Genomic DNA, 10,111 nt, shown 5'->3' with positions numbered 1-10,111 from the left:
AGTATTAGGGTTTTAAATGTAGGTTTAGGTATAATATAAAGTATTATGGTCCCTTAATTAAAATTAATAATATTAAGTAGAATTTTAGGCTTAATATGCATAAAGTAATCCCATTAAAAGCCCAAAAACACTCTCGAAAAATATTTCGTTTAGATACGTTTTTTAAGATATTTCCTGAACCCTGAATAAGTCATCTGACTCGCTAAATTTTGGGTAATGGTTTAAAATATGACCCGACGAGTAAAAATACCCTACCAAGGCCTATTCTCGAAAATCACCTTTAATTACGCCAAATATTAAATAATTAAAAAAATTATTTAATAAATAGATTTTTCCTTAATTGTCCCTAGTCTCCGTTCCTTATTCGAGCGTGAAATACTGCTAAAAGCCCTAATACATGAAACTTTAACAAACCAAGAAATAAAACACATATCCATGCAGTAATCATGCATTTATTGCAGCAAAAATAATTAGACACATATTTTAGTGAAACCCTAGATTGCATGTAGTAAGGTTACATCGTTTGAATTTTCTAGACTTTACTAAAAGGCTGGATTTTACGTCTAAAAAAAATATTAGAAGTCAAGTTTAAGCTTATATGATGGTTCGGGCTAGGCTTGTGTCAAGAAAAGTAGGAAAAAGTAAAAATCGAGAATTTTGGGGTGCAGGGGTAAAATGGTCATTTTACGTCTCGGGTAGTTCGAAAGGTCTGGTTGTATCCCCAAAAATCATAATACATGCTAAATGATATTTTAAATTGTTTATGATGAAAATTTATATTTTTTATGATATATGAAAGATTGCAAGATTTTCCCGAGATAATGTCATTTTATGATATTTGGAATAAAACGATATTTTTTTTAAAAAAAGAAATGGAAAAATATTTTGAAGGATGTGAATTAACTATGATACAAAGGATAAAATGGAGATATCGTGAGGAAAAATGCCCCAAAGCGAGTCCGTTTACGGGAAAAGACCCAGAGAGAACTCAATGATCGTATTTCCATATTTTTCCACGGTCCAGTGACGAGAGTTGCTGAGGCCTCGCCCCCAGTACATGGTGTATATAAACTAATCAGTCGACCAGAGAATGAATGATAAAGGATAAAGGATAGTAAGTAACTTTCAAAGATCAAATTTCGTCCAAAATGATATATGATGAGGAAAGTATTTATGATGTTATATGCTAAAATGATTTACGAAAATGACATGCTTACGATTTTTTACGCCAACTCCTTTTACTAAAACATTTATTTTAAATTTTCATGTGCAAGTCTATGTATTAATTGCTACGTATTATTAGAACGCGCTGAGTTATTAGACTCACGAGGTTTGAATGGTCGTAGGTGATGATGATTTTGATGGAGGCGCTGACACTTGAGTAGATCGGGTCTGGCAGTACACTCCAGATGGACTTTTCTTTTCAGCATTAGATTAAAATTTAAGATTTTAAAGCAAAGATTTTGAGGATTATTTATTTAAAAATTATATGATTTATTTTAAAGTTTAGTCGTTGGATTATTTTAAAATTGACGTACGATTGTGTGGTTGACGATTTATAGATTTTAGTGAATTTGAGATTTTTAAATATTCGTTTTTATGTTGTATTGTTTTTAAGTTAGAGGAAAATGGTTATGAAAAAAAAGATTCCATTCGTATTTATTTAAAATTTAAAGTTAAAAGTAAGGGACATTTCAACTATTCTGCTGACTTCTCAACTGAAACTGCTGGTTCCTGTGTCAGTGCGCTTAGAGTAGTTGTGACAGGTGGAATTGTTCGGTCTTCTTCTCTGGTTTGCATCTCAAGTTCGTAGGCTATTAGATCTGCAAATAGGTCATGTAATTCTACCTTGTTCAAATCTTTCAGATTCCCTCATGGACATAGTTTTAACATCTCACTCCTTAGGAAGGCCACACATTACTTTCAGGACAATCTCTTTATTTGAGTGCACTCTTCCAAGTTCATTCAGTTCATTTACTATGCTGCTGACTCTTTCATCAAATCACTCATCGATTCTTTTGCTTTCATCTTGGTGTTATCAAATTTCTGGACAACAACTTACATCTTCTTTCTTTTGTCTGCTAATTTCCTTCACGTAACTAAATCAGCTTTTCCCATATTTACTTAGCTGATTTACACAATTTGATTTTGCTAAATGTGTTTTTGTACAGAGTTTTATTAAAGATTTCCTTGGCAACATTGTCCAAGTTAGCCTTTCCCTTATCTTCTGAGTTCTACTCATCTCGTGGCTTCTCTATTTGTTGGAAACTGAATTTCCAAAGTTTGACAAACTGAGCGTTTAATAGATTGAACTAACTGGTCAAGAAGACTTATATAAACTGATCTAAAATAAGAAAACTATCGGTTGCCCTTAACTGAAGGTTAGTACGATGATTTTCAAAGGAAAATGGACTAGCAAACTAAACTACGCAGCAAATAAATTAACTACGCAGCAAAAATCCTATCAGCTAATCCTTTAGCAGGACACGTCATCAGTTAAGGAAAAGGACATTCAATCGACAACTATACAAAAGCTGACCGTAACAAGTAGTGGGATCGCCGCATTTCAGAAAAGCTGTAGTGTACTACTGTCAGAAGAATGTTGACGTGGCAAACTGATAGGACACGTTTACGTGTTTTTAGTGTTGGTTTTGAGTCGCGTTCATGCATCATATTAGGTTGTTTTAGTTGAATTTTGCATTTTTTTTAGCATTATTGAGCATTTGACTAATCTCGTGTATTCTGTGGTTATTTTGTAGGAATTGAACCAAAAAGTGGGAGAAACTTTGGCATAATATCGAAGAGGTCTCGCTAGGGCGGTCAAAAGTGACCGCCCCAGCGAGCATTGTGGTATGGCCGAGGATTGTTTTGCGCAAGTGTCTCGCTAGGGCGGTCAAAAGTGACCGCCCCAGCGAAACCTGGGACATGCTCGAGGAAGCTTATTCGAGGACCTCTCGCTAGGGCGGTCAAAATATACCGCCCTAGCGAGAAGCGAGATTGAGAAAGATTTGTTTCCAAATTTTGAGGGACTCTATCCTACACCAAGACCTAACACACGAGATCAGCCGTTTTTGACACACTTTATCAGACTTTTCATCATTTTTCTTGGAGAGGAGGCTAGGAGCAAAGGAGATTTCGAAGACCTCGAGATTTCCACGCGTCGTGGCCGTCATCCATCGTCATCTTTAGTATTTTCATTATTCAGTATTTTATTTCTTACGTTGATTGTTGGTTTTTATCATCAATTTCAGTAGCTAAACTCTAGATTTGTTGGGATTTGAGGGGATCCTACCCCGTACTCGGTGTTTAACATTATTTCTCGACGTTTTTATTAGTGATTTGTTTATGCTATTGTTATTTCTTGTTTCAATCGAAGCCTAGCTAACTTCCTTTGATTATTTCATGTTGTTGATGAGTTCGATAGAATAGTTAACAATACGATCAAATAGTATAAACCACAGATTTACAATTTTAGTAGATATACGGAATTAGGTACGTGTCGATAGTGATAGTTCACCCGAATGAAAGCTAGTGGATTCCATAGAATGTAATGCAATCTTGAACTGTTAGATATTTGAGGACACTTGAGTACTGCATGTTTTTGATTAGTATTAATATAGCTCGACAGAGTATATTAATTAGTCTAGGGAATTCCGTCGAACGCACGAGTAAAAGTCGAGTGTGATAATTTTAACACGAGTGGTAGGTGAACTGCTAATTCCCAACAAATTCATTTCTCATTTGATTTAATCCAAATTAATCATTGCGGTCTTGAGTACGTTTTCTTTGCATTTTAATTATTTTAGTTGTTTAATTTACATTAGTTTAATCATCAACTCATTTTATCGTTGCTAAAGAAATTTTACTTGAAAATAAAAATAGTGTAACGCAGTCCTTGTGGAACGATACTCGTATTCACTTACGTTTATTATAACTTGACTATCGTGCACTTGTGATATTTAAATCGAGCTTTCATTTATAAAATAAATTATGGGGATTATTCACTGTGCAAGTTTTCCTGATCAAGTTTTTGGCGCCGTTGCCGAGGACTGTTGATTCACAATTTTTTATTTTTCATTTAAATTCTTTAGTATTATTTATTTTATTGTTATTTGATACTCTCATTGTGTTGCAGATTTTTCTTGTGGTGCATGCGAAGATCACTTGAGTTTAAGCTTGAGCCTTTTGACCCCGAGATCGAACGCACAGCTAGACGTCGACTACAACAGCAAAGAGCGAAGGAAAGAATGGAAGGCGATCAACAAAGAGAGGAGCCAAGGCGTATACCGATGTTGGATTATTCACAGCCGTCTCTTGATGGAGCACGTCCAAGCATCGTAAGACCAGTCATCCGAGCTAATCAGTTTGAGATCAAGCCAGCTATCATTCAGATGATTCAGAACACTGTCCAATTTGGGGGAAGTGCACTTGACGACCCTAATTCTCATATAGCTGACTTTCTTGAAATTTGTGATACTTTTAAGTTTAATGGCGTGTCTGATGACGCTGTTCGTTTGCGTTTATTTCCATTTTCACTGAGAGATAAAGCTAAGTCGTGGTTAAACTGTTTGCCTGTAGGGTCTATTACTACATGGGAAGATATGGCAAAGGCGTTCCTGATCAAGTACTTTCCTCCGTCGAAGACTATGAAGCTCAGAGCCGACATTACTACTTTTGCTCAATATGAGCAAGAGTCACTTTACGAGGCATGGGAGCGCTACAAGGACTTGTTGAGGAGATGTCCACACCATGAGCTGCCTCTTGGGTTAGTTGTTCAAACTTTCTACTACGGTCTGCTTACTCCTAACCGTACTATGATAGATGCTGCTGCCTGTGGTAACTTACTGAGAAAGACGGCGGAGGAAGGATATGAGTTATTGGAGGAGATGGCTGCTAGTAGCTATCATCCTCAGTCTGATAGGCAGAGACGAGGTGCTGGAGTTAATCAAGTTAATGATTTGTCGGCGGTTTCAGCACAGTTAGAGGCTTTGAATAGAAAGATTGATGGGATGAGCATGAGTGGGTCGGCTATGCGTCTGCAAGAAATTTTCTGTGATGAGTGTGGGGGTGAGCATGATGTGCAGGATTGCCAAGATGGCAATCCATTTTTTGTGCCTGAGGGAGCACCGGTAAAACAAGTGGGATTCCAGAACCGTCCTAGAAATGACCCTTACTCGAACACATATAATCCGGGATGGAGGAATCACCCAAAATTTTCATGGGGAGGTCAAAACAACCAACATCGCCAACAAAGAGGTCCACCATATGTGATGCACCAAGGATTCAAGCCAGAACCGTCTCGGGAGGAGAAGTCCAATTTATAGCAAATGATGACTAAATTTATTTCTGCAACAGAGACGCGATTTCATAACCAAGATGCATCCATAAAGGGGTTAGAGAATCAAATTGGACAATTGGCTAAGCTGATTGCTAATAGGGAGCAAGGAAATTTACCAAGCAACACGGAAACTAACCCAAGAGAACATGTGAAGGCGGTGGAATTGCGTAGTGGAAAAACACTCGGGTCTAATGAGGAAAAGACCAAGCACGGTGAGGATGAGGTGAAAAATCGAGGAGGTAAGTCTTCTAACTCTACATCTACACCTATTGCACAGAATAAAATTGTTATCCCTCCACCTTTTCCTGCAGCAATGAAGAAAGCTAAATTAGATGCACAATTTGGTAAATTTCTTGAGATATTTAAAAAATTGCATATTAACATTCCTTTTGCTGATGCTTTATTGAATATGCCAAGTTATGCAAAATTCTTGAAAGATATTTTAGCAAATAAGCGGAAGCTAGAAGATCATATGACGGTTAATTTGACCGAAAATTGCTCCGCTTTAGTTCAAAACAAGATGCCTCCGAAGCAAAAAGATCCAGGGAGTTTCTCGATACCTTGCATTATTAATGACATTAATTTTCATAAAGCTCTATGTGATCTTGGTGCGAGTATTAATCTGATGCTTTTTTCTGTGTTTAGGAGACTGGGATTAGGTGAACCCAAGCCAACTAGGATGTCGTTGCAGCTGGCTGACAGATCTGTCAAGTATCCACGTGGGATTATCGAAGATGTTCTGGTGAAAGTGGATAAGTTTATTTTTCCTGCAGACTTTGTGGTACTTGACATGGAGGAAGATTTAGAGATGACTTTAATCCTAGGGAGACCGTTTCTGGCTACAGGGAAAGCACTGATTGATATTGAGGAGGGGAAATTGAGACTGAGAGTTGGAGAAGAAGAAATTATTTTTGATGTTTTCAATACTCTCAAGCACACAATGCACAATGATAGTTGCTTTCGTATTGATGTCTTGGATTCGCTTGTTTGTGATTTTGTGCAGGATGGATTGAAAGAACCATTGGAGGCCACTCTCACTACTGAAAAGCAGGAGGACGAGCTAGACGAGGAAAAGATGGAGATGGTAGCTCATTTGAATGCCATTCCACCTTGGAGAAAGCAAGTGAGGCTTAGACTAGAGGAATTGGGAGACAGAAAAGATTTAATGCCTCAAAAGTCAAGCCTAGAGGAGCCACCTACTTTGGAGCTCAAACCATTACCTCCACATCTTTGACAGATGATATGGAGAGTAAGCTCTTGGGAGCCCTCAAGGAGCATAAAGGAGCGTTCGCTTGGAAGGTTTCGGACATAAAAGGGATAAGTCCTTCGATCTGCATGCACAAAATTCTGATGGAAGATAAATACTCACCTCTAGCACAACCACAAAGGAGACTCAATCCAAAGATGCAAGAGGTAGTAAAAGCTGAAACAATTAAACTTCTGGATGCATGTATTATCTATCCTATCTCTGATAGTGCGTGGGTAAGTCCTGTACAATGTGTGCCTAAAAAGGGTGGGATTACTGTTATTGCTAATGAAAAAAATGAGTTGATTCCCACTAGAACTATTACGGGTTGGCGTGTGTGCATAGATTATAGGAAATTGAATGATGCAGCCCGTAAAGATCACTTTCCCTTGCCATTTATCGATCAAATGATTGAACGATTAGCAGGTCATGAATTTTATTGCTTTTTAGATGGATACTCGGGATACAATCAAATCACAATTGCACCTGAGAACCAAGAGAAAACTACTTTCACTTGCCCTTATGGTACTTTTGCGTTTAGGCGTATGCCCTTTGGTTTATGCAATGCACCTGCAACATTTCAAAGATGCATGACCGCTATCTTTCATGACATGACTGAAAATTTCCTTGAAATCTTTATCGATGACTTCTCTATTTTTGGCTCCTCATTTAATGAATGTTTAGAGAATTTGAACTTGGTGTTAGTTAGATGTGAGGAGAGCAATTTGGTGTTTAATTTGGAGAAGTGTCATTTTATGGTTCAAGAGGGGATTGTGTTAGGACACAAGGTTTCGGAGAATGGAATTGAGGTTGACAAAGCCAAGGTGGAAGTAATCAAAAACTTACCCCCACCTTCATCAATAAAAGGAGTTAGAAGTTTCCTAGGGCATGCTGGTTTTTATAGGCGTTTCATTAAAGATTTTTCCAAAATTGCTAAACCTTTATCCTCTTTGTTGATGAAAGATGCTGAATTTAATTTTGATTCTACTTGTCTGCATGCATTCGAGATACTCAAGGAAAGCTTGGTGACAGCACCTGTTCTGAATGCCCCTGATTGGGAGCTACCGTTTGAGGTGATGTGCGATGCTAGTGATCAGCTGTTGGTGCGGTGCTGGGTCAAAGGAAGAACAAGGTATTTCATACCATCTACTATGCAAGTAAGACTTTAAATGATGCTCAATTGAATTACGCTACTACTGAAAAGGAATTGCTTGCTATAGTATTTGCTTTCGACAAATTTCATTCATACCTTGTTCTGTCTAAAGCAACTGTGTATACAGAACATTCTGCCCTAAAATACTTGCTTGCTAAGAAAGATGCGAAACCTAGGTTAATTAGGTGGATTTTATTATTGCAAGAATTTGATCTCAAAATTCGAGATAAAAAGGGTGTGGAAAATGTAGTTGCTGACCACCTGTCTAGGCTTGAGCATGTTAGAATTAAGGGCAGTGACGATGATATAGATGACTGGCTTCCTGATGAACAATTGCTTGAGGTAAATGCGTACCCTTGGTATGCCGATTTTGCAAATTTTCTTGTCACTGGCACACCTCCACCTAATTTATTGTTTCACCAAAGAAAGAAATTCTTTTCAGACGTGAAATATTTTTTTTGGGAGGAACCGTTCTTGTTTAAGATTTGTGCAGACTCCATGATAAGAAGATATGTGGCGGAGGAGGAAACCAATCAAATTCTGAACCATTGTCATGACCGTGAGGTAGGTGGTCACTTTGGACCCATACGGACGGCATCTAAGGTACTTGAATGTGGCTTCTATTGGCCAACTCTTTTTAAGGATGCTCGTTTGTATGTTCTCAATTGTGATAGATGCCAACGCACAGGTAATATTTCCAACCGTCATGAGATGCCTTTAAATAACATTATTGAGTGTGAAATATTTGATGTGTGAGGGATTGATTTTATGGGTCCTTTTCCTGCGTCTTTTGCAAAGAAATTTATTCTGGTTGCAGTGGAGTATGTATCTAAATGGGTGGAGGCAGAGGCTTGTGCCACTAATGATGCACAAGTGGTGTTAAAATTTTTGAAGAAACATATTTTTAATCGATTTGGTGCACCACGTGCAATCATAAGTGATGGTGGCACCCACTTTTGCAACAAAATTTTTGATAAACTGTTGGGCAAATACGGTGTCACCCACAAGGTTTCCACTCCATACCATCCCCAAACTAGTGGACAAGTTGAAGTATCCAATCGAGAAATTAAGAGGATTTTAGAGAAGACGGTTAATGTGAATAGGAAGGACTGGTCCATTCGGTTAGATGATGCTTTGTGGGCGTATCGTACTGCTTTTAAAACACCTATAGGCACTACACCATATAGGTTGCTTTTTGGTAAAGCATGTCATCTACCAGTCGAATTAGAGCATAGAGCATATTGGGCGACCAAAGCACTAAACTTTTATTTAGCTCTTGCAGGTGAAAAACGATTGCTGCAGTTGAATCAGTTAGATGAGTTTCAGGGAAGAGCTTATGATCTTGCACTATCTTACAAGGAACGCACCAAACGAGCCCATGACAAACACATTATAAGAAGGAAATTCAAAGTGGGTGAAGCGGTGTTGGTATACAACTCTCGATTACGACTCTTTCCGGGCAAGCTAAAGTCAAGGTGGTCAGAACCATTCACTATAGCCAAGGTGTTCCCATCGGGTGCAGTGGTGTTGCATGATGGCAAGGAAGGGACATTTAGTGTTAACGCTCAAAGGTTGAAGCACTATATCGGTGGCACAATTGAGCCACAAATTGGAGTCACTCGGCTCCATGACAGTCATTGAGGACATGGGTGAAGAGTCGAGCTCTAGACTATAAATTGAGAACTACTTCTGCTCCTTATTTCGATTTCGATTATATTTTTTTTTTAGTTATTAATCGCATCATTTGCATTTAGGTAGTTGCATGGCATTGCATTCAAATTTTTTTCCCGAACACTTCTTTTGCGAAAACGTCTCGCCAGGGCGGGAAAAATATACCGCCCTAGCAATTCGCGCAGATTATAAATTTTTCTCCCCGAAAACTTCTCGCTCGGGCGGTCAAAGTTGACCGCCCTACCGAGTCGCACAGATTAACAAAAAAATTTTTTTCCGAAAACTTCTCGCTCGGGCGGTCAGTTTTGACCGCCCTAGCGAGTCGCGCAGATTATAAATACTTTCCTCTTCTCTTTTCCTCCCCACTTCAAACCCTACTCCTCCCCTCCGATTTTCGGCGCCCCCCCTCCATCTTTTGTGCTCAATCCTTATTATTTGGTGATTTTTCAGGGCAAAGACTCAATCTTGGTCCATACACTCCAAGAGGAAGCATTTAGGCTACAAGATTTTCTTCTCCGGCGGTCTTTCAAGCAACTCCGGTCATCTTCCACCACCGGAGAATGAGGAGGAGGATGATTTTTGATTAGGGGAGTTTACTGTTTCCCCTTTCTTTTTATTTTGCATATTCTGTCTTTGCCTTCACATTCATGAGTTTTTATGTTTTTAGTGTTTGTTTCGTTTTGTGCAATGAGGGCATTGAACA

General features: G+C 38.5%; 1 non-coding gene across 1 annotated transcript; it reads right to left on the bottom strand.

Annotated features, from left to right (window-relative positions):
* Positions 1-4,649: 4,649 nt before the first annotated feature.
* LOC142521541 (small nucleolar RNA R71) lies at positions 4,650-4,756 on the bottom strand. The gene has a single exon (XR_012814250.1). It is a non-coding gene; the product is annotated as a small nucleolar RNA R71 (small nucleolar RNA).
* Between the last annotated feature and the right edge of the window lie 5,355 nt (positions 4,757-10,111).

This window comes from Primulina tabacum, chromosome 12 (genome assembly GCF_025594145.1).
Source record: "Primulina tabacum isolate GXHZ01 chromosome 12, ASM2559414v2, whole genome shotgun sequence".
Lineage (NCBI taxonomy): Eukaryota > Viridiplantae > Streptophyta > Magnoliopsida > Lamiales > Gesneriaceae > Primulina > Primulina tabacum.
Note: the sequence above shows the minus strand (reverse complement) of the source record. Positions and strands in the feature narration are given on the sequence as shown.